This window comes from Vombatus ursinus, unplaced genomic scaffold (assembly GCF_900497805.2).
Source record: "Vombatus ursinus unplaced genomic scaffold, bare-nosed wombat genome assembly UNPS02014799.1, whole genome shotgun sequence".
Lineage (NCBI taxonomy): Eukaryota > Metazoa > Chordata > Mammalia > Diprotodontia > Vombatidae > Vombatus > Vombatus ursinus.
In genome coordinates this window covers 2578622-2604877 of record NW_020954577.1, presented here as the reverse complement: position 1 = coordinate 2604877, position 26256 = coordinate 2578622, and the positions used below count along the sequence as shown (strand labels likewise).

At 45.0% G+C, this 26256-nt stretch overlaps 1 protein-coding gene and 2 pseudogenes across 7 annotated transcripts in view; all 3 read right to left on the bottom strand.

Moving 5' to 3' along the window:
- The window catches only part of LOC114050523 (anoctamin-10), a 224438-nt gene extending 216442 nt beyond the window's left edge, over positions 1–7996 (bottom strand). For 6 of the 7 annotated variants that reach the window (XR_003570019.1, XM_027872296.1, XM_027872297.1 and 3 more), the window contains exon 1: positions 7907–7996. The gene's annotated coding sequence lies outside the window, so the exon portion shown is untranslated. Of the gene's footprint in view, positions 1–7540; positions 7562–7906 lie in introns of those variants that run through there. The other variant, XM_027872295.1, reaches the window with a different exon arrangement.
- LOC114050524 lies at positions 1011–7989 on the bottom strand (annotated as a pseudogene).
- Positions 7839–24785, bottom strand: LOC114050540 (annotated as a pseudogene).
- Positions 24786–26256: the final 1471 nt, after the last annotated feature.

Sequence of the window (26256 nt, the reverse complement as noted above, 5' to 3'; positions counted from 1 at the left end):
CATCTCTCATCTCCATGCCTTGTCTGAGTCCCTTCCACATGCCTCAGTGATATTTCTTGGGCTCACGCATCTGTTCCCCAAGCTTTTTTTCCCTCCAGATCTCAATGCACTAGCTCTTGGAAGTGGCCTGCCCTCTTCCCTTGCCCTGTTTACCCACCCTCCTGACCTTTGCCTCGGAGAGTACCTCTCAAGAACAAGCTCAGGCACCATGTTCTGCATGAAATCTTCCCTGATCCTACCAACTGTTAATGCCCTCCTCCCAAACTACCTTGTATTTAATAACTTTGTTTTTATTGACGACTTACGTTTTACAGAATTCTCTTACGGCTTTGTCAGCTGCTCATTAGAGCGTAAGCTCCTCAGAAGGAGGGGTGATTTCATTCTTTGCTCCCGTTTCCCTAGCAGTAGCACACTGCCTGACGCATAGCAGGTGCTTAATAAAGACTTGATTGACAATGCTTACCTCCCCAGGCTGCTCTCAGTAGGAGCATCTTGGAAATGGGCAAACACCACAAATTGTTCTGTTGCCTCTCTGGACTTAAGGAGGTGGAGAAAATTTTAATGATGTAGACTAAAAGTGTATCCCACAAGCTCCCCACCCCTCCCCACCCCCAGTCAGTTGTTAAACATTTACCATCCCAGCCTGGGGAGGAGTCTCTGTACATGCCTCACACTCCTATGACAGAGGTAAGGGGCCCCACTGGCCTTGGCCCTCATCAGCCCAAATCTGGAGAGCTCAGTGTCAGGGACCCCATTTTGGGAAGGACGTTGATCAGCCAGAGGACACAGAGAAGGGCCGCCAGGAGAGGATTGGCTGAAGGAACCAGGAATGTCTAGGCTGGAGATGAAAAGGTCTGGGGCGTTGTTGGGTATTTGTGGGGAGAAGGATAAGCCTGCTTCCATCTCCTTGGCCCAGAGAGAAGAACTATTAGCAATTCCTGGAAGTTACAAAGAGGCCAATTCAGTGGGGTGGGTTTGGGGGGACATTTTAAAAAGTGTTTCGCCACAAGTTTAATTTCACTGTTTTAATATTATGAAACAAAAGCACACAACCTTTACAGATGCACCATTTACTACTTGAAAGCAGAAGAATACATTTCTATTTCTAGCAGACACTGCATCACTCAGCAGCAGAGGCACAGACTACTTGTTTCACTACAGCTGTTTTATAATCCTATGCAGTTTCATCTTTTAATTCAGGACAGCTTCTATGCATCCTTCCTTTTAAAGAGATTAACATCGAAATTTGTTTTTCCTCTTAAGATGCTCTAGTGAACTGTTAGGCTATTCACCATAGCTTAAGCCAAGAGATGTTCACTGTATTACTTAATTACTACATAGAAGCAATAACCATTCAGTTTTCTTTTTAATTAACAAGAAACTCTGGAAAGAAGATGGGCAAAGAATGTGCAGCCTCAACAAGCCTTGTTGCTGTTCAAATATATTCCACTTCTTAGTTACAAAGGCAGATAAATCATGTCACAAAAGAGGGCAAAACATTCAGACTGAGCAGTACTTAACCAAATTTACATGAGAGAAAAAAATAAACTTGAGAACCACTAAACTTACAATAGACTGGTTTAACAAAGAACAACAGGTTTGTAAAACAGGAACTGTACGTTTTCCCTCTCTCTAAATGTCAAAGGTAGACAATCATAAATACAGAAGAGTAAGGTCCTCTTGGGTGTCCAGGGGCCAGTTTCACCCATGCAGCTTTGCTGGAGGCAAATTTCAGCGTTAATCTGGTCAAAGATCTGGAATGTCAGAGCTGGAAGCATGGAGATAATCGAGTCCAAATCCTGCATGTCCTTGGTTGATCAATTATAATCCAATTTCATTACATATAAATGAGACTAAATTTTATCTTTATAAATAATGTGTGCTCATCATAGCCTTCAATTTTCATGTCCTTTTTGTTTAAAGAGCAATCATTCCCAAGTCAAAATTCAGACTTCCCAAGGCCAAGCCTGGTGGGAGAGCTGAGCCCCAGGACTAAGTGAGGCCCACTAAGCCACTGTGGCTTTGGGGGGCTCATCCCTGTTTCTTCTCTTGACATCCCAGTTGTACACCCGGGCCATGTTGACTTCCGTGGTGGTGAACTGGTCACGCAGAAAGTCCAGGTCTTCCTCGAGAGACTCCAGGTTGCTGGTGGCCATGGAGTGGTTCTTCTCCAGCAGCACCTGGGCTTCATCAATGTCGTACTCCAGCATGACGTTGGCGCCCAACCACAGACAGACCTTGTCCGTAGGAGGAACGGAAGCTTTGCAGTAAAGGTTATCAGCCAACAGGAATCTGGTCTCCAGGGGCTTTGGAGATTCTTTTTTCTTCTGCATATATTTTAAAATGTGTAATGTCTGTCGGATTTCAGGAATCTGACTTTTCAGCCTCCTTTTCTTCTGGGCAAGGTTAAGTTCCATAAACTTATACTTCTGGTACTGCTCATCCAACTTCTTGAGGACGATATCCACAGACTCATTTCCAGGCTGTTTCATAAACGCGTCAACATCTTCCACAAACACCGCTTCGGGGATGCCTAGATGACTCCGCTGCCCATTTCCCGCCGCCGAATCGCCAGGGGTCACAAGTTCCCTTGTAGCCGCCATCTTAGAAGGAAGCCAATCCAAATTCAGTGTTGATGTCAGGTAAAACATGCTAACAATTAGAGCTGTCTAAAGTGGAATAGACTGCCTTAAGAAACAGGGAATTCCCTCCTTACCATGGCGTTCTCTCCCCTCCTCACATTTCCCTACAACACTTTGGAGATCTCCTCTGCTGTCTCCAAAGCAGTACGGTATACTGCAGAGCAACAGACTTGAAGTCAGGAGAGACTGGGATTTAAATCCTGCCTTGGTGGCAAACTAGCTTGTATGGCCCTGAGTAAGTCACTTACCCACTCTGCCTCTGTTTCCTCTTCTGTAAAATGGGAATAATAAAACCTACAGCATCAGCCCTATAGGGCTCTTATAAGGATCAAAAGAAATTATATATGCAAAACACCTTACAAATCTTAAGGTGGAACATAAAGAGCCATTATCTGTATTCATGTCATTCTCCCTCCTTTCCCCCTACCCCTAACAAAAAGTAAGCTCATTGAGGACAGAGGTTTTCGTATTTTTACTTTGTCTCACCCAAACAGAATAGGGCTTTGAATACAGGACGCATTTTAGGTCATAGGGTTAAAGCTGGAAGGGACATTAGAGGCCACTGGCCCAACCCCTCCCCCATTTTACAGAGGCAACTGAGGTAGACAGATATTAAGTGAGCTGCCCAAAGTCATATAGCTAGTAATGGTCTGCGGTAGGATTTAAACCCAGGTGTTCGTGACTCCAACCCACCACCCCATACTGCCCCTTAATTAATATTTGTTTGTTGCAGGCAGGGGGAAAGTCTCAATTAAACGATCCAATTTCTATTGCTGGAAGAAAAATAAAAGGCATCTGGTACAGTGTTATCTATTTAGTGCTACTCAGGAAAATAGAGATCTTCCTCAAGAAACTATTTGCAATTATATATTTCAGGGCTGGTTGTTTTTTAATTTTTAAGGAAAAACAGCATTTTATACGTAAAGCCGTGGAGCCATTAGGATAACTTCACTTTGCATACTAATTACTCTCACAGGCCTTTATGCCCTGCTATAGGAAGTCACACTTCCTTTCATTTGACCTAACACCACCTCCTTCCAACACAAAGGGCTGGATGGGGTCCCATCTTGGACTTGTGTGAACAGCCTAGGCTCCTCCCATCCATACCCTTCAAGATTGGACTGGACTTCCTTTGTGCCCCATCTCATGCTTCTTTTCTGTCTGGGGAGACTATATTTTAAGGTGTCACACTTCTTTTGTAACTGCCCCAAGTTCCTAGCACACACAAGAGATAAAAATTCAATAAAGATCTGATAAATTAACTGAAGGAATGGCTGAATGAAGAACTCTGCCCTCTGGGCTGGTCTCTAACAATATACCACTATTCCTTTGGCCTCCTCACTCCCCACTTACAATTCTAAAGCCCCTGGGCCTTTCCTTCTCTGTCTCCTAGGCCTGGTCTCATCTCTATCACACCCACAGTGCCAAATTCCCCGGGGCTCTTTGGTCTGTGTCGGTCTCTCCCTGGCTCTGTTTGTCTATCTGTCTACCTCTCGTTGACACCATCAACGGTCATGGGTTTCATGACCGGGTTTCATCTCCATGCAGAAGACTCCCTGATCAGGAGATAGGCAGCGTCCGAATCTGTCTCCAGAACTCCAGGACTGCATCATGAACCAACTAGTGGACATTTCGACCTGGATGTCCCAACAAGTCTCAAACAGAACTCAAATCCTCCCCACTTCTGACCTTCCCTATCACTATCGGAAGGACCACCATCCTCCAGTCACTCCTCGCCCCAGTTCTTGTCATTTCTGCCTTGTAAAGGTCTCTTCCTCTCTACTCAGCCAGGCCTCATCACCTGAACTCCCTACAGTACTAACCTTCCAATAGATCTCCCTACCATGGCTCTCTCCCAAACCATCCTCTCCACTCAGCTGCCAGGAAGATTTTTTAAAGCACAGATCTGACCGCGTAACTTCCCAGCTCAAGGGTTTCAAATGGCTCCCTATTACCTTCAAATAGAAACTCCTCTGTTTAGCATGCACAGCTCTTCATAATCCGGCTCCTTCTTTCGCCTTATTCCCCAAGGGGATCCCACAAGACCGGCCTATGTGCAGCTCCTGGAACATGAAGCCCTGTCTCCGGCCTCGAGGCCTGGAGGCAGGTAGGTGCCACCACGTGCCCATTCTAACTGTGACCCTGAGCAAGTCATTGGAGCCCTGTCTGCCTCTCTCTGCCTTACAATCTCCTCAACTGTAGAATGGCTATAACAAGAGCAGTTGTTGTGAGGACGAAATGAGATAAGAATTATAAAGCCCTCGGCACAATATAAATGCTCCTTTCCCTCGCTAGCGGGCAGGTCCCTTGACCTCTGTTGGCCTCGGTTCCCTCATCTATAAAATGTAGGCAGGCCAAAGTCAATCACTGGAATCCCTTCCAATGCTAGGACCCAAAGGCTTCATAGGGAGTGAAGACTGACCTCTACAGAGAAGAGCAATGGAGCCAGGAATCCACAACAGGGATAAACCTGAACACTGACTAAATATCAGAGCTCCTCATGGCTGTGGGGGTCTTGTCAAAGCTTCTTAAACTTCTCTGGGCCTCAGTGTCTCCATCTCTAAAATGACAAAATTAGATGAGGTAAACCTCCCCCACTGGAGGTGACCTGGGCACCCTCGGACAAAGGCCCTTCGCTATAACATGAGGGTGCTAGACTGATAACCTCTGAGGTCCCTTCCAGCTCCCAATCAAAATCATTGGCATTTACAGAGCTCTTTAAGGTTTTCAAAATAATACATGTGTGTATGTCCCTCTGCCCATGGTCTTCCCTCATTAGATTACAAGCTCCTTGAGGGCAGGGACTCTCTTTTTCTTGTATCCCCAATGTTTAGCACAGAACCTGGCACATAGTAGGCACTTAATATTCACTGAATTCAACAGAACTGAAAGTGTATATATACACATATTATATATATACATAATATACATATATAATATATTATATAAGTTATATATTACTTATACACACACACACACATTACCTCTTTTGACCCTCACAACAACCCTTCTAGGTAGCTCAAAAAGTATCATTAACCCCATGAATACTGAGAAAACAGACTCTAAGGGCTGAGGAGGATGCACCTGGTTACCCATCATGGAGCAGGATTCCACACCAAATCTATCCAGATTCCCCAGGCCAAACTAATGTTGGTGGTATGTATCAGCAGAACAGGAGTGTGGCTTACAAGGAATTCCAGCTACGCTGTTCAAGGGTCTGACTCACTCCTCTGGTTAGTTAAGGAGACCAGAGTACAGTAAAGCAATAAAATTTCTCGAGATCAGAAGTCTGGTAACCAAAGAAGCCCAATGGGACAAAGAATGCAGAAGGAACAAGCCCTGTCAAACCTGTTCTGGAAAAAGCCAGCACACCAGCCAGGACTCCTCAAGAAGGCAACTTCCCTGAAACTGCTCGTCAACAAACCTGGCCCAGGCTGGATCAGGCTTCCAGATTAAGCTTCCAAACCTTATGGTCACCTCGAAAAAGGACCTCCAAAACCTTAGGTTAGACAATTGCTTTCCCAGTCCCTGGAAAATCCTAAAGCCTCCTTCCCCTGACAAGCATATATGCTCGAATCAGCCTTCCCCAACTCTGTAAGCTACCAGGTCCCCAAATCGTAACTTCCCTTCCAAATCTCCAAGCCTTAGCCCAAAGGCCTTCAGACATTCATATACCACCCCACCTGACAGCCTTCTTCCCATCAGACCTCAACTCCCAGACTTCACTCCCTACCTCATTCCTCTCCCCATAAAAATTGGTAATATTTAAATAGCACTTTGAAGTTTGCAAAGTCCTTTATATATCTTAGCTCATCGGATCTTCACAAAAATCCTATCAGGCAGAGACTATCAGTATTATCATCCCTGTTGGGGGGGGGGTGTTCCCTGTCATTTCAAAGATGTGCATGTGCATGGTAAATTCCATACCAGAATGCAGATAGGTGACTAGACTTTACAATCCTAGAGGGTCGGCAAGGGCATCACCAAGATATGTATGAGAACTGCCCTGGGTCAGTCCACCAGCAAGATTGATATGCCAGGCACACGGGTACAAAGTCTAAAACAAAACAGCACCAGTCCCTCAAGGAGCTTAGGAAGTCTACTAAGGGAGAATCAACAAGGACACAGATTACTAATTAGGTTCTCCAGGCAACACGGAAAACTGCCATTTGTCCTTATGGCCTGTAACTACAGGACCAAAAACTTGGACCCAGAGGTCCTGCAGTGCAGCTTCCTTCTCCGTCAGATGGGGAAATTGAGGCACCTGATCAAGTGTTTTGGACGAGGTCACACAGCCATCAAGTGGCAGGGCTAGGATCCGTCCAGGTTTTCTTTCCTCCCTCCAGATCCAGCACTCATTCATCTATCCTACCACAGGGTGACCCTGATGGTCTCACTGAGCTCACACATCTGGGGTCAGAAACAGGGTTAGAAGCCCTCACTGAGCACCCCTCATGCCGCGGCCAACTCACTGAGACTCTGAATTGGAATGCAGAAGCCAATCTGTGCTGGGAGAGGAAGCCCCCAGCCCCATTTTAAAAAAAACGTGCTGGCTTAGAGACCTTGGAGCTGGTGGAGCCCAGGCCAGGGAGGACCAGGGAGGCTGGGGACTGGCCCAAGGTCACACCCAGAGAGTAAGGCAAAGTCCGAAGCTAGTACCTGCTCCCAGATGCTTCCTAGCCCCAAGGCCAGAGGTTTTCTGGCATCTTCCCCAGGTCTCACCCCAGCCCATCCCATCCTCTCCTATCCCGTTTCATCCCCTGCCATTCCATTCCATCCACCCCATCCGCTGCCATCCCATCCCATTCTCTGCCATCCCATCCCATCCCTTGCCATCCCAATCCATCTCATCCTCTGCTATCCCGCCCCATCCCCCCTGGTTTTTAGTACCCACCTACCCCAGGCTCTAGCAGCCTCACAGCAAGGGGGCGAGGGGGCGGGGCCTGGAGGCTCTGCCTCATCTGCGCAGGTTCCTATGGGAGGGGCTGCGTGCGGAGCGGGGAGGGACGGGAAGGAGAAGAGGGATCGAGGGCGGGGCCTGGAGGCTCCACCTCCTCTGCGCAGGCTCGGAAGGGAGGGGCCCCGTGAGAAGCGGGCGGGAGGGGAGGGCGAAGAGGCGAGGGGGCGGGGCTGCCTCCGTCGCCGGGCCGCTCCCGGGGAGTGGCTGGACTGATTCCCACTAACGGGGTGTCCGGGCTAAGGGGGCGGTGGGAGTACGGGGCGATCCCAGCCTCCCTTCTCCCCCGCTGGGCTCGCTCGCTCACCTGCCGCCTCTTCGCTCCACGTCCGCGGGGCCTGGTCGGGGAGAGGGGCGAAGCAGTAGCGTCCAGAACCAGGAAGGGACGTGACGGACCCGGCGCGTGGGGCGGGGCGGGGCGGGGCGGGGCGGGGCAGGGCAGGGAAGGGAGCGAGCGAGCCGGGCGGGGCACGGAGCGCGCTGGTCACGGCCCCGCCCACTGCGGCGGCGTAGACGCGGCTACGTGTTGACGTCACCACGCAACTCACTGCAGCGCACCAACATCTTAATGTCGGGGTCACGTTATTGTTCACGGTCCCCTCGTCCGTCAGCCTCCGCTCCCTCTTTGAAAATGCTCTGGTTTTGCGCGTTTGCGCTCTCTCTCTCCCTTTCTCTCTCTCTCCCTCCCTCTTTCTCTCTCTCTTTCTCTCTTTCTTCCTTTCTCCGTCTCTTCCTCTGTGTATGTCTGTCCCTCTCATAGAAAGGTTCAGTCGGTCAGTGAACATTGGTTAAGCACCTACTGTGTGCTAGGCACCACACTAAGCGCTGGGCATACTAAGAAACAGCAGAGCGCTCCGCCCTCAGGGCGCACACAGTCTGACTAGGGAGCCCACGTGTAAACTGCTCTGTAGACACTTGATATAGACAAGGAAAAGTGGGGAGTAACGGGGGGGAGGCTAGAATTCAGGGAAATGGGGTGGGGGGAGGGTAAGAAGACTGGAAAGGGAGGAGGGGGCCAGGTTGTGAAGGGCTTTGAGCGCCCCGCTGAGAAGTCTGTATTTGAGTCCAATAAGGAGCTGAAGATCATTCAGACGCTAAGTGGAGGGTAGGCTGGCAGAACCCCCGCCCCCAGGGTTCTTGCAATAAATAATCCAGGTGTGAGGTGATGAGGGCCTGGACCAGAGCGGTGGGACGGTCGGAGGAGAGAAGGGGACAGATGCGAGAGATAACAGCCTTAGTAACGGATTGAGGATTGATTATGGAGGGGTGGGGAGATGACAGCTAGGTTGGGAGGCTGGGGGACTTGGAGGATGGTGTTGCCCTCCACAGTACCAGGGCTGGTAGCGGAGGAAAGATGATAGTTCTGTTTTGGGCATGCTGAGTTTAAGACGTTTACAAGACCTTCAGTCCGAGATGTAAGAGTGGAAGTCCCAGGAGAGGTTAGGGCTGGACAAGTACATCTGAGAGACCTGAATAGAGGTGATAATGGCACCCACAGGAGCTGCTGAGATCAAATGAAATAGGATAGAGGGAGAAGAGAAAACGATCAGCATCTAAGCCCCGCTTTCCCCCTCTGAATCCTTGCCCCAATCCAGCCAGAAATAATCACATGACATTGCTGTAAGAGAAAAAAACATTTACTTGAAAGGAAAGATTGGGTAAACAAAGGGAGTTAAAGCAAGCCAGAAGCCTTCCCAGCACCCAGGAGAGCTGCCACCTTCCGGGAGTGAGCACCATTCCCAGGTAAGCACTCCATCGGCTTACCCTCTAGGAGAGGCATCCCTCAGATTGGCTCATACAATGACCCCGTTAAGAGGTTAGCATCTTCAAGGAGCAGCCCTGGATCACATCCTTTTTACTCAGCAGTGGGGTGTGGTTCAATATCACCTGCCTCTCCATCTTGCTGCCATAGTATTAGCCACACAGAAGCCTGTGTGCCTGAAAACGCTTGTGCTCAAGGTTTGTAGAGGCATTGCTGTTTCCTCTGGAAACAGAGGGAAAATTCTTCCTGTCACAACTTCTCCAAGGAGCTCAAACGGAGAGGGATATGGTGGGGAGGGAATGTACCCCTGCTTCTAGCTCTAAAATGAACCAGGCACCGCTTCCTGTGCTCTCCTCATCCTGTTCTCCCCTGCCCTGACATTCTCCCCTCAGCTAGAAATTCCACAACTCTTATCTCTCACTGGAGACCTCCATACATTCTTCCCCAAGAACATCACAAACGCCCTCATCCAACTGGGGCCCAACATCCCCTTCCATTCACCTCCCTCCCCTCAAAATTGCCATTGCGGGTGCCAAGTGTTCCGGGCTATGGGGACCAGCGGAAGGTGAGCTAGAGGCATTGACTGATGGCCAGAGTAAATTGTGCCCTCTTCTCTATTGCATGTGAAGGCTGGAACAGACATTTTCTCCAAGATGCCTTCTGTGGTTTATGTATCGTGTGATCCCATAAAAGTAGCAGCTGTTGAGGCTTCAGCAGTTTAGATTTTTCTTGCTTTTAAATGCCTTGATCCTATTAATTTTACCTTCTTTTTTAAAATTTACTCCTCCCATTATTTAAACTTCAACAATCTTCCCCAGACATCTTCTCTTGCCATAGCTTTGTTATCAATGATGTTATTGACTGGACTCGACCTCTGAGACCTTCCAGCTGTCCGTGATCCTCAGCTCCCGTGATCTTCTCTTTCTTATGGGGTATTCTTGCATTCTTCCTAGGCCTGGTGTGACACCTTGATTTGCCTGCTGGGCTTCTCTTAGAGTCATGAAACAGATATTCTTGAGTATGCTTAGTTTGTCCTTAGCTCCCAATACAGACACTCCTGGTATCCTAGAATGCTGCTGGGGTGCTGATGAAAAAGCCCCCCAAAATTCAAGAGGTCCTCCTCCGGACAGTGGGGTGGTGAAGGAGACTTAGACAAAGTCTGCAGTTCTCAGGCACAAGTGAATCATCTTGGAAACTCAGACCAGCTCTCTTTGGAGGCAGCTTGTGGTTGCAGTGGGTAGAACTCTGGCCCTAGAGGCAAGACAGACCTGAGTTCAAATCCAGTCCCAGACACTCCTAGCTGTATCACTCTGGGCAAGTCACTTAAATTCTGTAAATTCTCTAAAATGGGAATAACAGCACCTCCCTTCCAGGGTCGTTGTGAGTAACAAATGAGATCATATTTGTAAAGCGCCTATCTCAGTGCCTGGCACATAGTATGCCCCATATAAATACTAGCTATTGTTATCTTTCCTCCCTGTTGCCCAAACAGACACTCCAGGATTCAGGTTACCAATTGACGACCCACAGCTCGAGATCAAGTTCCCTCAACCAATACCAAGAGACTCCTGTGCAGCATTAATCCCTTTAATGGAATGGCTTTCAAGTCCTTTTTTCACTTGGTCCACATCCTATGATTACTTGACTAAGTAGCACTATCTAGGCCACGTTCACTCATAGTTCACACTTTTGTTGGACTGATCTTCTTACCTGAAAGACAACCAAAAATAATCAGGCTCCATGTACTTCCTCTTTTAATCACTGTAACTCTGTGACATAGGTACTATTATCCTTCTAGTACAGATGAAGAAACTGAGGCTGAGAGTGGTGAAGTGACTTGCCTAAGGTCACATAGCTAGTAAATAAATATATGAGACGGGATGGAGTCCAGTCCAATAAAATGTGTTTTCTAAAAAACACCCAAGTTAGATGCATTTAAAAATGTATGCACTATGATGCCAGAGGCTACACTTTGCATTGCCTGACCTGAAATCTGAATTACAGACTCTCAGAGATGGAAGGGGCCCGAGAGATTGTCTAGCCTGACCCCTTCATTCTACAGATGAGAAAACGGAGGGATCCTTGAAGGAAATGTGCCTTCCCAAGTCTGAATTAGTGCTCACAAATTGGCCAATTCCATTTTAAATTACCCATTTACCAATGCAATCACCCAAATTATGTGGCAAAATTCAGTTATCATGCCTGCAATTTAGAGTAGATGAATAATTTTGGCACACAAAAGCTAGAATACAAATTCTGAAAATATACCTTTAATGTTAAAAATGTCTGTACATTGGTGCCCAAATAATTGAAGAATTTCAAATATTACTTGTTGAAATTACACGGATGAAATTGGCTATCTAAAGACACTATTACAGCTAGAAAAGAATTTGCAAAATCTAGACATCTTTACAATGTGCTACTAAAATTAATATACTCATATTAATTTTATAAATTAACATAAAATTTATAAAACTAGAAATAATATGATTATGTGAACCCCAGGTATCCAAGGTAGCATTAATTTTAATGAAATCTTTCTCACTTTCCCAACCCAAGGAATGAACTGTATGTATCATGCCCCGTGTTCAGTCTGCTTGATGGAATTTAGAAAAAGATTATCCATTCTACCTGACTCAGTGTTTTGAAAAAGCAAATTCTTTTTAAAATAGAAGTGTATATTTTAAGGGTGATATCTACCTTCTGTCACAATTTAACACTAAAATATGCAGACATCAGTTAGGGTATATGAACATTCAATCTAACTCTTCATTCACCCTAGCCAGAGAACTGTATTTTACAATAATAATCTATACTAACATAAAAAAAACAACAGTACACAAACTACACAAACACAAAACCATTGGTGTGGAACCTCTCGCCTAGTCCCAGAAGCAGGTGAATTCTTATGATTACGTGTGTTTCAATCACATTTGCACGGCACAGTATTCACCCTGTTTGATCACACATTCCAGTAATAAGATTATTCAAAACCCACTCATGCTTGGATGTATAAGCATCCTCTGTTGCATGCGGGGCCTTGGGAGTATGCTCAGAGTTGGTCCAAGGAAATTTTTCCTTAGAAGCAGATTTCAACAACCAACCAACTCCCGTTCTGGTTAGGCTTTGAATAGCCCTAAGCCCCTCGAGTCTCTGTCTGACATCAGTACAAAGGAGGCCTTCAGCTTCTCTAGGAGCACAGATGTGTTTGATGGAATTTTAAAACTTGTGTGCAGCACTAGATTCCTCAAGATGAGTATCAATTTCTCTTTTTTTCCCCAAATAAAAAGGTAGCTTTTTTATGGTTTAGAAATTCACAATTTCCTAGGACAAATGAGAAAAACCCATTCAGCAGTCCTATGGAACGAGGATGATAATGCCGGACAACTTCAGTTCTTTTGGGCCTTGTGAGGTTCCTGCTTCTCTGCAGTTTCATTTTCCTCAGTTTCTTCAATGTGGACTGCCTCAGCAGTTCCCTAAGCTCCCTTTAGTCTCAGGGCTCTGGGAACAACACATTTCATTTGACTTTCGTTTTCAGTTTCTGAGGTGAGAATATCAAGGTGCACTTGACTCTCCACAGAAGAATTCTCACTGGTCTGATTATATTTGAGGAGAGCTGCATGAGGACGCATCAGGTTTGAGAGCACATCGCTCTTAGCTGGGTCAGGAATATGCTCATCCCAGGCTAGAAAATATCTATAACAGCAGTAAGTTCCAAGGCCACCCAAATGTACGGCCACCACTGATGCTAACAATCCATACATCAAATTGGGAGAAATAGATTTTCCCAATTTCCCACAAAGGCATTCTAGAGAGAAAGGATTTTTGCTTCCCTTGTTTGCAATAGAATCAGTTGTCAAATTGGCAGAATTATCAAAAAAGAATTCACTAGTTGAGTTCTCATGGGCAAGCTCATTAGGAGTCAGGTTGTATAATGCAAATGAGTCAGACAAATTCCAAATCATAGTGAAGTCTGCAATAGTTGTGGGAAGATTGTTGTTCAAGTATTGTTGTTGAACCAAGAGGTTACTCAGGCATATTCTTTCACGAGGCAGAACTAGTATTTGGCCCTTGTGTGAACACTGGCATGGATGTAGCAAGCCTGTCTGGAGATGGCCATTCCGAGGAAGAAGAAAACTTAGCGCCTCTCATGCACAGACTGCCTCCTCCTTGAAAAAATTTGCATCTCCACAGATGGGTAGCAGTAACACTAGTCACCAGGGTTCCCTTGTCAGGGGAGGAAGACTTTCTGGGGTAACAAAAAAGAGATCCGTCATTTTGCTTCCAGCACATTATGTCAGAATCACAAATAAGACTTCCGTCCTTTTCAGCCTTACAGTTAGTGGGGTAGATACCTGTACAAAACAGAGGCATTAAGGCTGCAGTTAGCACTGGCATGTATATCAGTGTGTCTCTGAGTAGCCTTTCTCGATCCCCGGTTCATGGTGAAAAACAGTGAAAATGTTGGGACTACTAAGTATCAGGCACTTTCTATCCATTGGAAAGGAAATAAGGAAGCAGCCTTAACCTTCCCTTTACAAGGGCAGATGTTATTTAAAGGGAAAATTTCTCCATTGCAAGCATCAGGTAGCAGCATTAAAAATACAACCAAAGTATGGTAGGGTCTTAATCCATCTAGTGCCATTGTAAAATATAAATACACAAGACTAATAGATGCTAAAGTAATGAAAATCATCCATCACTGGGTCAAAGATGATTCCTTTACATCTAAAAGAGTCTTATTGAGAAAAGCCTCAGAAGAACCCCATAACCTTGACCTGAAAACAGTGCAGATTTTATGTATGAGCAGTGGATCCATGATCTCCTATCTTTATGGATATTGGAGTCACCAGCAGGACTTGAAATGGTCCCTTCCAGGCAGGGTCGATTTCCACTGGTCTGATGAAAATTCTTGCTGTAGTCACCAGGTTGAAAGTAGTGGAGGGAGGAGTCCATTGGCCCTGACTGTACCACAGCTCCTGTTTGCTGAAGTTCCTGTAGTCTTTATTGTAACTCCTGACAGTAAGAGGCAACAGAAGTATCCCCTCCAAGCAGTGAGGTGTACCCTCAAGAAAAAAGTTTTGATTTTGTAGGAGGGTGTCCAAAAGGTATTTCATAAAAGGAGACCCTGGCATTCCCCCCTTGGTCTACTTTTGAGATGGAATGGAACTGAAGGGACCATTTCAATCAGGCCATTTCAAATGATTTCAGAGCAGAGTTTTCCAATTCTGTATTCATCCACTCAACCTGACCCAAAATCTGGGGGTGATACAGAGTGTGGAATTTAGGGCAACTCCAAGGTTGGAATACACTTGAGAGAGGACAGTCAGTAAAATGAGTTCCTGTATCTGAATACGGGCAGCTGGGCCTTGTCTGGGGACAATTTTCTTAAGCTGCATCTGAGTAACAAAAGCAGCTGTGGCTTTTGAAGTAGGAAAAGCTTCTACCCAGTGAGTTAATTGATCAACTAAAACCAAACAGTGTTTTAGATGTCCTACTTTAGGCATGTTTATCAAGTCTGTTTGCTCAAGGGGAGAATGAGCAGTGGGATGGCCACCAAAAGCTGTAGTCTTGAAAGCACGTTGATTAAAAGCCAGAGAGGTGGGACAGTCTGAAGATGTACGAGCAGGAGCAACCCAGCCAAACCTAATGGAACCAGCCGTTATGGCCGTGTGCCCTAATGACCAGCTGAATGAATCAGAAGATGTGCCTGATGATACAAACTCCAGGGGAGGAGTGGTTTACGTTCAGGAGTAACCCAGAGCCCAGAGACCTGTTCTGCATTGTCCTGCTACTTCCATTTCTCACGTCAGCCTCATTGTCAGGAAGAGGAAACCAGTGAGATGCTCCCGGGTTGTTCAAAGGCTGCTCTGAAAATGATGAAGACTCTCAAAGAGAAAGAACAAGAGCAGGTCCTTCTACAGCAGCGGACTTGGCAGCTGCATCCAAGGGAAACGGGATCAGTTCCATGAGTGTGAGCAGAGCAGTGAACAGTAGGCAAGTGCCCTGGGCAGTCTTATGGCAGAAATCAGATCCCGAATTAAGTCTGAATTGGCAATAACCTTACTGGAGGAAGTCAAAAGTCCTTGTTGTCACCACAACATCCCGATTGTATGACATGCTCCAAAGGCATAATGAGAGTCAGCGTGTATGGTGACATCGATGCCGGTAGCAAGATGGCAGATCTGAGTGAGAGCAGTAAGTTTTGTGTCCAGAACACTGAGATTGGAAGGGAGTGGGGCCACCCGTGTTACCCTGTGATCAGAAACAACTGTAGCTCCTGTGAAGCTGTCTCCATCCTTCACAAAGGAGGAGCCATCAGAATAGACTGCAGGGCTTCTTACACTTTTCCCACTGAATCCCTTTTAGCATTTTGGTACCCATGTTGGCGTTGCATGGCCTGAAGGCATTCGCAGTGCACGGTGCACACACTTTGTGTTTAGAACCAGTGAAAGTTGTGTGATGCAACACAGGCAAGTGCTGCCAGAAACACCTTAGATTCATCACACATTTGATTTTTAATTAATTTTTGGTCATTGCATGTTCAGAAACCTTTCACTGTTGCCAAGTTTTTCACTGTTTTACTGTTTTCAGATTTTTCATATGGGGTTGCGACCCACAGTTTAAAAAGCACCGGCATAGAGGATCTAATCTGGATTGTCCAGAGGGACAGTACTTGCTGATGAGCAAGATCACGGTGAGGTTTCTCAGGCAAGTCAACAACAGAGGGACAGTCATGTAAAGGCTCACCTGAGTTTAGCCCATTGGGGAGCAGTGTTGCAGAGTTAAGTACAGAGCACCTCTTGATTGTCACATTTTTCCTTCCAAGTAAAGTCACTTCATATCTGGCAAGCCTTTGATCAGAAAAGGCTTGGGTGCGGTGAAGTAACAGCACCTCAACCTCTGAGGACACTGATTGGTTAAAGGATTTCCCAATTCCAGGTCAGAAGCCTTCTGCACTAACAGGGCAGTAGCTGAAACAGCCTGAAGGCAGAGTGTTGCACCAGCAGCTGCTTGAGCCAATAATAGCTACAGGGCACATGGTGGATCCCAACGATTGAGTGAGGGCACCTGAAGCCACCCTGCTTCGTTCATGCATCAGAAGAGTAAAGGGCTTCTGTCGTCTGGGAGTCCTAGAGCTGAAGCAGACATCAGGGCTTTTTTAAGTTTCACTAGAGCAGTGAGATGCTCTCAAGTTGCAGAGGCTCTGGAATTTGTTTTTTAGGCAAAGCACCAAGAGGTTAGTTGTTTCACCAAATAATGGGATCCACTGATGACGGTATCCAGCATTCCTAAAGTAGCATGTACCTGCTGCTTTGTCTTGGGCACTGACAGGTGTTGCTTTGCCTTTATGCATTTTGGGGAAACAGAACACATGACAGCAGATAGAACAAACCCAAGATGTTTTACCTGAGGCTTACACCACTGTACCTTTGACCTGAAGACCTTGTGTCCAGGTGGTAGAGCTGGAGGAGAAGATGATGCCTCTCCATCTGGCTGATATCAGCAGTAGGTGAGGCTACTAGAAGGCCATCAATATGTTGGACTAAAAGTGAGTCTGTAAAGACAATAGAGGCTAAATCTTGCTGTACATTTTGAGAGAACAGAGTAGGAGACTCAACTTAGCCTTGAGGCAAATGGGTCCACGTCCATTTGATGACCATTCCAAGTAAATGTGAACAGGTACCTAGATTAGGGGCTTATAGGAATACTAAAAAATGCAGCACACAGACCTTTTACTGTAAAACAGGTGGCATCATGAGGAATAGAAGAAACAATTATGTGAGAGTTAGATAACCACAAGATGTCTTGGTATAACATAAGCATTAATGACACGCAAATCTTGAACAAACCTATAAACATGTTTGCCATCAGGGCCTGGTTTAGGTTTCTTAACAGGCAGTGTAGGAGTGTTGCAGGGAGACGTGCATGAAACCACAGTCCCTTGTTCTATTAAGGAATTAATGGGAGCAATTCCTTCAATGGCTTCTTAGGGGATACTGAGGCACTAATGGTGGTTGTCCTCCTCTGGTAGTAATAGTAACTGGGACTGCTGACTTCAAAAGGCCCACAGCAGTGAAAGAGGTGGCCCACAAAGAACTCGGGATATCAGAAGGATGATATCCCTACTATGGGCTATTATTGCAGACACGTTGGACTAATACCACAGGAAAAAGAGAGAGGAGCTCATCACTACTAAAATCAGTAAATACATCAGCAAATACTGAGAACAAAGAGATTGGACCATCTGGCACTTGTAGAGTCAAATTATTATCCAGGAGGCATGATATAATGGTGTTAAATTTGGACAAAACATCTCTTCCAAATAGATTAGCATATGCATTAGGTAGCCATTTAAAAACACACAATACAGATAGGGAGCCTACTGTCACCTCTTGTGGGGATAAGAAACGGACCTCCCATGGTGTTCCCTCTATTCCCACTATTTGTATAGATTAAATAACAGTACAGCCAAAACTTAGTTTCTTAATCAAAACTGAACGAGTGGCTCCAGTATCAACGAGGCAAATGTGTGACACACCTGCAATTGTCAGAACTATGCTTGGTCCAGTTAGGGGAGAGGCAGAGGCAGGGGTAGCAGGGGCAAGGAAATTAGAAGAAACGCTTCCCTCCCTTCATGCATGAAAGGTGGTTGTTCATACACTCTGTCACTGTTCCTGGACTCCTCCGTGCCCAACAGTCACCTCAATTTGCTTTAAAGACTACCAGAACATGTTTCCTCTTGGAACATAATCCTGCCTCTGAGGCCAAGATCACCCTTGAGCCTCACCCTCCAGTCTAGGCAGCCTAGGGATCCTCCCCCCCAAGTTCTGCCTTCTTATCATACATTCTCTGAAAACAGTGCCCTCTCCTCCTGCAGTAAAAGTGGTCCCTACTACCTCTGTTAGGGGTCTGGAGAGACTTGCGCTGACCTCTCTGAACTTCTCCTCATATCAGCATTGTCTTTGTCTTTAACTGGCTGTCTCTTCATAAACATACTGCACAATTGCCTTAAGTTGTCCTATGGGTTTTTCATGCCAGCCTGGGCAGTATTTGAGAAAGTAGTCCTTAATTTTAGGCAGTAATTGATTAACAGAGGCTTCATTAGTAATCCTGGCATCCCACTGGTTTAGGAGATCTAATCTAGCATGACACTTTCCACTTTTACACAACCTGTCATAAAATCTCAGGGGACAGTACCTCGGGAATCTAGTCCAATTTTCTCAAGGGAAGTTCCTTCGAAGAGTGCCACTCCGGGTCGGTGACGCCTGCAGAAGAGATGGGGTTGAGCATGAGCATTCCTACAGGATCTCCATTAGGTGGGCTTTTGACAGCCTGGGATAAGGGCAGACTCCCTCTCCAGGGGGAATGACTAGAGATGGAGCTATTAAGCTTGGACAGTCTCTTGGGATTTACTAAAATTATCTGGTCTTTCTGCAAAAAGTTCCATACCCCTAAGTAAGGCATCTCTAGCCTGTGGTAACTGTGTAAACTCTGCAGGCTTATTAGGATCCCACTGGGGATCTTGTACAGCCAGGTTTTCTGACCTCCTGGACCTACAGTTTGTCTGGTTGTGACTTCAGTAACACCAGCCCTTTTTCCTGGGGATAATAGAATCTCCATAAGATCTGTCACATCACTCCCAAGTTGGATTATAGCCATGAAAGATGGCCTTAAATTGATCAATAACTCCAACACAATTCTCATCAAATCTAGGAGTATCTTTCCTCCAATTGGAGAGGTCTGAAGGTCTAAAGGGATGATGTTCTTTAATATACACAAGACCTCCCCCTGCTTCTTGATGGACTCTATCTATAAGTGGAAAAATAGCAGCAGGTTGTTCAGTTTCTTGAACTTTCATTACAGGAAGGGGAGCTTCAGAAGGGCCAAAAGCAGGAGCAGTAGAAGAGGCAAGTGGAGCACAGGTCTGGTAAAGCTCAATAAACAGATGAAGGTTGTCTGTCTCTAGAGAGTGCCTCCCAGCAAGACCAATAATTCATCTGCCCCATACTAGTTATAGGAGACTACTCAACGAAATTTTGTAATTCTTTAAGAGTAGAATAATCAAAAGCTCCATACTTTGTCCAGAACCAACCCTCCAAACCCTTTGTAGTTTCATACCAAACTCCACACAGCTTGATAGCTCCATCTCTGGTCATCCCCGCCGACCCAGAGTCTGCCCTTATCCCAGGCTGTCAAAAGCCCGCCTAATGGGGATCCTGTAGGAACGCTCATGCTCAACCCCATCTCTTCTGCAGGCATCACCGACCTGGAGTGGCACTCTTCGAAGGAACTTCCCTTGAGAGGATTGGACTAGATTCCTGAGGAACACCCCGCATTATCTATTCCCTCTTAGAAGCTCCCCAACTGAAAGTGCTAGAGAGTACCTTCTTTGAGAGTGAGTCAAAGGGAGTAATCTCCTACCCACCTGAGTTCTGCCTATATAGGTATCTTTCCTACAGCTAACACTTACATGTTTAAGGGCAAATTTCCCAATTGCTTTCAAATTCTTAATTTTTGGGCCCAATCTCCAAGGCTTTAGGACCAGTCAATTAGAGCCCAAAGGTTCTTTCAGTGACTAGAATCAAGTGGTTGATCTCTGGAAACTTCTTATGTGAACCTAAACTGTTCCCTATATTCTTAGGGTTTGGGGGATAGGGGCCTCTGTACAGAAGAGTCACATGGCTCAATCCCCTTCAGTCTTTACGAGAGGCTTCTGGACACCTGGTGTCCAGGCTCATAAGACTAAGAGATCCCCAAGGAGGTGTATCCTCAATCATTTATGGCTTTTCATGGTTTTCAAATTGGCCACCCTTACTTTCAAGACTACTCTCACCATGAGCTGTTCAAAGTGGTCTTGGTGTGAATGAATCAGTCCTAGTACCATGAAAGCTACTAGGGACCTTTCTCTCCTATTAAAGGGTTACAGAGCTTCACAACTAGCCCCTCCTTCTGTTCCTGGAATTGGAGTATCCTGGTCCTCCAATCATAGGCATGGCTGCCAACAGTGTTGCCCTTTCCCCTTTTCCCCTTTGATGTGGTGTTTATGAATATTTGAAGAAATCCAGAGACCAAGCTTTTAATTATCCTTTTACTTAAAAAAACAATTACACCTTAACAGGATTAATTTCAGTAAAACCCCCAAATACCTAGCGATTTTAAGAGGAAAAAAAAGCCATCTATCTCAACTCTGTCAAAACTGAGCAGAGTTTCTGGCAAAGTGAGAAAAAAAAGGGGAAGAAAAACCAAAAACTCATGGCCATAGGATACTTTAAGTGCTCTGGAGCTTATACACTCAGACAATTTGAACAGTCCCTTTTCACTCAATTAGAGACTTTACTTAAACATTTAGAAATAAAGGTGGACTCCCCAATCTGCAGCTTGGAGAGACTTGCCTTAGGCTTGGAGAATCTAGGTCCGATCTCCCAGGGCTTGAATCTGTGGGGGAGCCAACAACAAGAATTCGTCCAGTGTGCACTATCTCTTGGGTCCCTTACAGTTGGGAAAGCCAAAGGAGATGGTGGTCCTCCTCCCACCCCTGGCTGGCTCGCCAGAAACACGGGGGAAAAATCACCCTTGATGACCAAAAAGGGAAGCTGAGGCAGGGCTCTGAGCCAAAACACTTTATTAAAAGAACTCGGACCCCTTCGATGAAACAGACCCCGGATCTTACTCCTGATTTGAGTTGTCCCCTTCTTCCAGGGCCTTTATTTTGTTTACTATTAATTTATCTTAGACTTAAATACTAAAATTTAAATGCACAATAAGAAAAGAAAAAGAAACATTATAAACCTAACTATTAAAACTTAAATACAAAATAAGAAAAAAAACATTGATGCGCATAGCAGAACGTGAAAGGATTCAAAAGATACAGCAATAAATTTCCATTTCAAGAATGTCTATATAGGGACAGCTAGGTGGTGCAGTGGATAGAGCGCACCCGGCCCTGAAGTCAGGAGGACCTGAGTTCAAATCTGAGCTCAGACCGAAAACTTGACGCTTACTAGCTGTGTGACCCTGGGCAAGTCACTTAACCCCAATTGCCTGGAAAAAAAAAAGAATGCCTATATAAGAAATACTACACATTGTGTTCAGAGCTGTCCATCTTTTCTTTGCTTCCTTGTAAGTTTTCTTTTGTCCTCTGCTGTGTACTTTTTACTTTGTTCTTTTTTTCCCACTTCCTCCCCAAGAAGGCTACAATTGAGCACAGATATAGATAGATAGATAGATATAGATAACTATATATATATATATATATATATATACACACACACATAAACATACATTTATATATGTATCTATACACACATACACATATATATACATACATGCATACATATATACTTAGATATCTATAGTCATATCATATATAGACATATACATTCATATGCATCTATGGAAGAGTATACTATACTTGTTTGTCCTCTGTTTCTCTGAGGGTGGATAACATCTTCCTTCATAAGTCCAAGTCTTTCCCCAGGGCCCTTATTTTATAAGGTTAGATATCTAGACATTCAAGAGCAGCTATATCAAATACATAATAATTCCATTGGTTGGCATATGATGCATAGACTAAAATAAGCAGAACGGTATATCAGCAGGGTCGCAGGTTGGGCAAGGAAGGAAATATTTCTGATGATTAGGTGGTCAGAAGATGGTTGGGCTACTTCGAAAGCTGGGCGAGAGGAGATGATACAGACTATATATACCCTGAGAACATTTCAGAGGGAACTGGGGGACTTTCCGCACTGTGCCAAAACTCACACTTGGTTGAGTTGTGGAATTTGAGCAAAATAAGATGGAGATGTCCATGTCAGCATTCCTATAGTCCTGTGGTTATGCAAGTAAGTTCTATTTTTTTAAAGGCATTTTTGTTCTGTTCTGTTTTTATTATAAAAGGAAAAGGCTATTCAGAAATCTTTTGACAAAAAAGCCAAGAAAGATCTGGTACTCAGAAAAGATACCAGGGTACAAAGCCAAAAATGTCAGTGCTGTCAATCCCAGCCTCATCACTGAAAGACACTTGGGCAAGGGGACAGTTTGAGCATACTAGGGCAGACATGCGTGCAACTCTGAAGAACTTTACAACTTAGAAACCCGATAAACATTAGAATCTAAAATAATTTTGCTTTTATAAAGATTTCTTTAACTATATATATATATATATATATATATACCTATATCAAAAGACCTGCCTTAGTGATATACTATTCCTACTAGAAAATAAACACCCTTACCCTTACCCTGCCTTTTCAGTAACAGAGTTAAGTTGACCAGCCAACTCATGCTTTTTACCAACCCTCACCCATCTCCATCCCTCCTTGCATGTATGTACACTTCATTTAATGTGTGCTTGTTACAATCACAGCCACCAGGTGGTTCCTGTTGCCTCCTGCTGTGACTGCCTCTATGTGGATGGGTGAGAGGGTAAGCTGAAAAGATGGCCACCCACCGAAGCGGGACTTCCGTGTCCCAGTCCCTTCTAGCACAGTTCTTTCTGCTTAGCAAGAACTCCCTGCTTCTGACCCTATCTTCCTACCTACTCTGCCTCTCCACCCCGCCCCATGCACTTATACCCCATAAGGTTTTTTTTTGTTTGTTTTTAAATTTAAATATAAAAATACCACTCTGCTTTGGGTGAAGGGAGGATGAATGGGCAAGATTCCTTTTCTCTTTTCTAAAGCTGAGCAACCCCCATTGGTTCACACAGCCTATGTATGGACTATCTTCTGGCCAAGGGTTTACCCTCTAGGAGAAAAAAGAGGCCCATAAAGCTAGAAGACAAAGGGTTTGTTTTCCTGTAAGCTGAGACTACCATCCCTTACTAATTCTTATCTTTTAAGAAAAGTAGATTACAAGTCTCATAGAAATGTAATACTCTTCTCCCTCCCTTCTAAAAAACTCAGTAAATTCCTCCTTCTACCCATCTTCCACTCTCCTCCAACTCACCCATCTCAAAATACTTATTCTTTTACTTATTTCCCCTGGGGAAGCCACAAGTCTCTGTGGATGTACAAACTTGATTAGAGGGAAGCAATGATTATGTTCCTCAACCCCTTTTCCCCACTAGCATACTATTTCTCAGTCTTCAAAAAGCAATCAATGATGGGGGAAAAAGATTAAAAACATACCCCAACCCTAGTCCTCTCCCCCACCCCCTCAAAAAAGCAAGGAGTTACCTGTGGGCACAAAAAAAGTGGTATTTTGTGCCCTGAGTTACATCTAGTAGGGAAAATTGCATGAGCAAAAAAGTGAGGTAGAAGAGGGCATGAGAAAAGGGTTATGGGGTGAGGGATACAGAATTTATCTGTAGGTCTAGTCCATTTGGTTTTATACTGAAAGGGTTCTTCTCCTGTCTCATTAAGGAGACAGGTAGGGATAAGCACCTCTGTCACTGCATAAAGATCACAATTGGCAGAGGGGCGGTGATCTTCAAAGATGCCCTTCTTGTCCTGATCAACCATCCTGGGACTTTGAATGCTGGTGCCATGCTTGGCCACACCAGCAGTACCTGTTGATGTTGGATGTCTCGTTGAAACCTGTCAGGTGACTGGCATTATCCAGACCCCTTTTAGAGTCATGGGCTTGGGTGCCATACTTGAGTCTCTTACTTAGTCTCTCTTTAATAAACTTTAGACCATTCTCTTCTCTCATGGCCTTGGTACTGAAGGCAGTATGGCAACCAGCTCCATTCCAGTTTTCAGGTATTAGCTTGGGATCAGATGTTACAATCATTTCAAAATCTCATACATTCAATGGAGGATGAAGCAGGAAATCCAGAGGTGATGTCCCCTTTCAGTCCCTTCACACGGTCTTACCTGGAACTCCCCTTGAGCTGGCATTATTTCAGCATTTGTCCACCCAGTTTTGATGCCAGCATATTGGCAAGCACAGTAATGGGCTTCTGCTATATTTCTTCCATAGGCCTTATCAGCTCCCATTCCACAGTAATATGGACCCTGCGGCCCAGGGAACCCATTGGAAGGCCACTCAAAAGGGCGTCCATCTGTTTGCATGAGAGCATATGTTTGCTCCATACCAAACCAGGGTTTCTGGTTGGTCACCATCTATAGGTGTGACTCAAATCAGTCTCTGCAGGCTTGGGGTTATACTTGAAAACTTCACAGAAAACCAGTTTGTTGGGGTCCTTTTGGAAGGGGCCTTGAAACAGAGCAGCAGAAGGAAGGTACACGTCACTGTCAGAGCCTTCGGACTGAAAAGTGCTGCAGTCAGCAGAATTCCATCCCAGTAGTTCATCGGTGCTCTTTGCTTCACTGTCTGGGGTCTGAGTTTTACACCAAAGTCCCTCCCCAGTGCCATCAATCCAAATGTACATGGCCAGGACTTTGTTCCTTTGAGGTAGGTTCATATGTATCTGCTTGATATTTTTGTTGAAGTGAGAACTGGCCAAAGTGGCCATGTTGGAAGCGATCCTGGGTCTGGAAGAGTACAGAAACAAGTCGTCAAAGTCAAGGGCGCAGGATGGTCATTCCGCTGGTTCACTGCCTGGCTGGGCTGGTTGAAGGCTTGTGGCCATGGAGGTGATGCTGATAGCAGCAGTGGCTGTAGCTGAGACAGCCACTTCCTTTCTCAGCTCTCTGCAAGTAAGCTTCATTGCTGGTAAATGAGTATTAACCATCGTATTAAAGCTTGAGGCCTATTTTAGGACCTTTTTATTAGAATCTATGTTCCTAGGCAACTTATACAACATATGGATTGAGAATCATTAGATGGCTGACTAAATATATATTACCTAGATGAATAGGGTAAAATAATTTCTAATAATCATTACCCCTTATGAAATCATAATGAACTAATACTGATTAGAGTTTGAGTAGGGGTCTTCAAGGAATCAACTTGCTCACCTAGAACAATGAAGCTATTAATATTGTGATTTACTTTGAAAACTTTTATAAAATCTAATCCTGACATCAACAAATTGCATCAAATATCCTCTACACTCTCATATTTCAATCATTCCCCATCTGGTCTAGATATCTCTGCTGCCTAAAACATTTCTCTCTCATCCTCAAAAAAACCCATACTTCTTCCTACCATCCCCCCTATCTATTATCCTGAAGCCCTCCTTTCCTGGACTGGAGGTGGAGATGATGGCCAACATGTACAACAGGGTGACCACTGCATGTCACTGGAAGTATGCCCCTCTCCATTACAAGGAAGCTGAACTTTCCAAGGGTGAATCTGTGTGTCTGGATCTTTGTGTCTCCAAGTACTTGGACATCCTTGAACAAAAGGGCAAAAAACTGACAGGGCTGTCTATGCAGGATAAAGAACTAATGAACAGGATGAAGCAGGGTAAGGGCCAGTATAAAGCCCCCAAGAGACAGTGAGCACTCAGCCCTGGACTGCAGCCCTAACCCTTTTGTACTTGTCAATAAAAATATTGATGATCACTAAAAATATATATTCTAATGGATTTTGGAACTCATTGAACAACGGCAGTGTGGCAAAATGCTGGAATGAGTTAGAAGATCTGGATTTGAATCCTTACTCTGCCATGACTGTCAGCAAGTCACATGACCTCTCTGAACCTTGGTTTCATTTGTGAAATGAGTGGGTGGGTCTAGATGGTTTTGGAGGTCTTTTATGGCTTTAAATTTGTGATTCTCCATTGGTACTTCCTCTTTTGGTGAAGATCAGAATTCATTCAGGCCTTCTCAACCCACATAACTCTTGTCTGTAAACCCTCCAAAAGGGATCAACCCAAAATGTTCAGGGTCATCTGCTAGGTCCTTTAACAGCAATAAGTATAAATCCTGAGGTTAGGTTAAAAAAAAATAAAAACCATCCACACATATCCTAACCATGAGGACAAACTACCAACTTTAAGTCTTTTTCTGAGTAGCATGTGGGAGGTGTGCAGGTATGAAGAT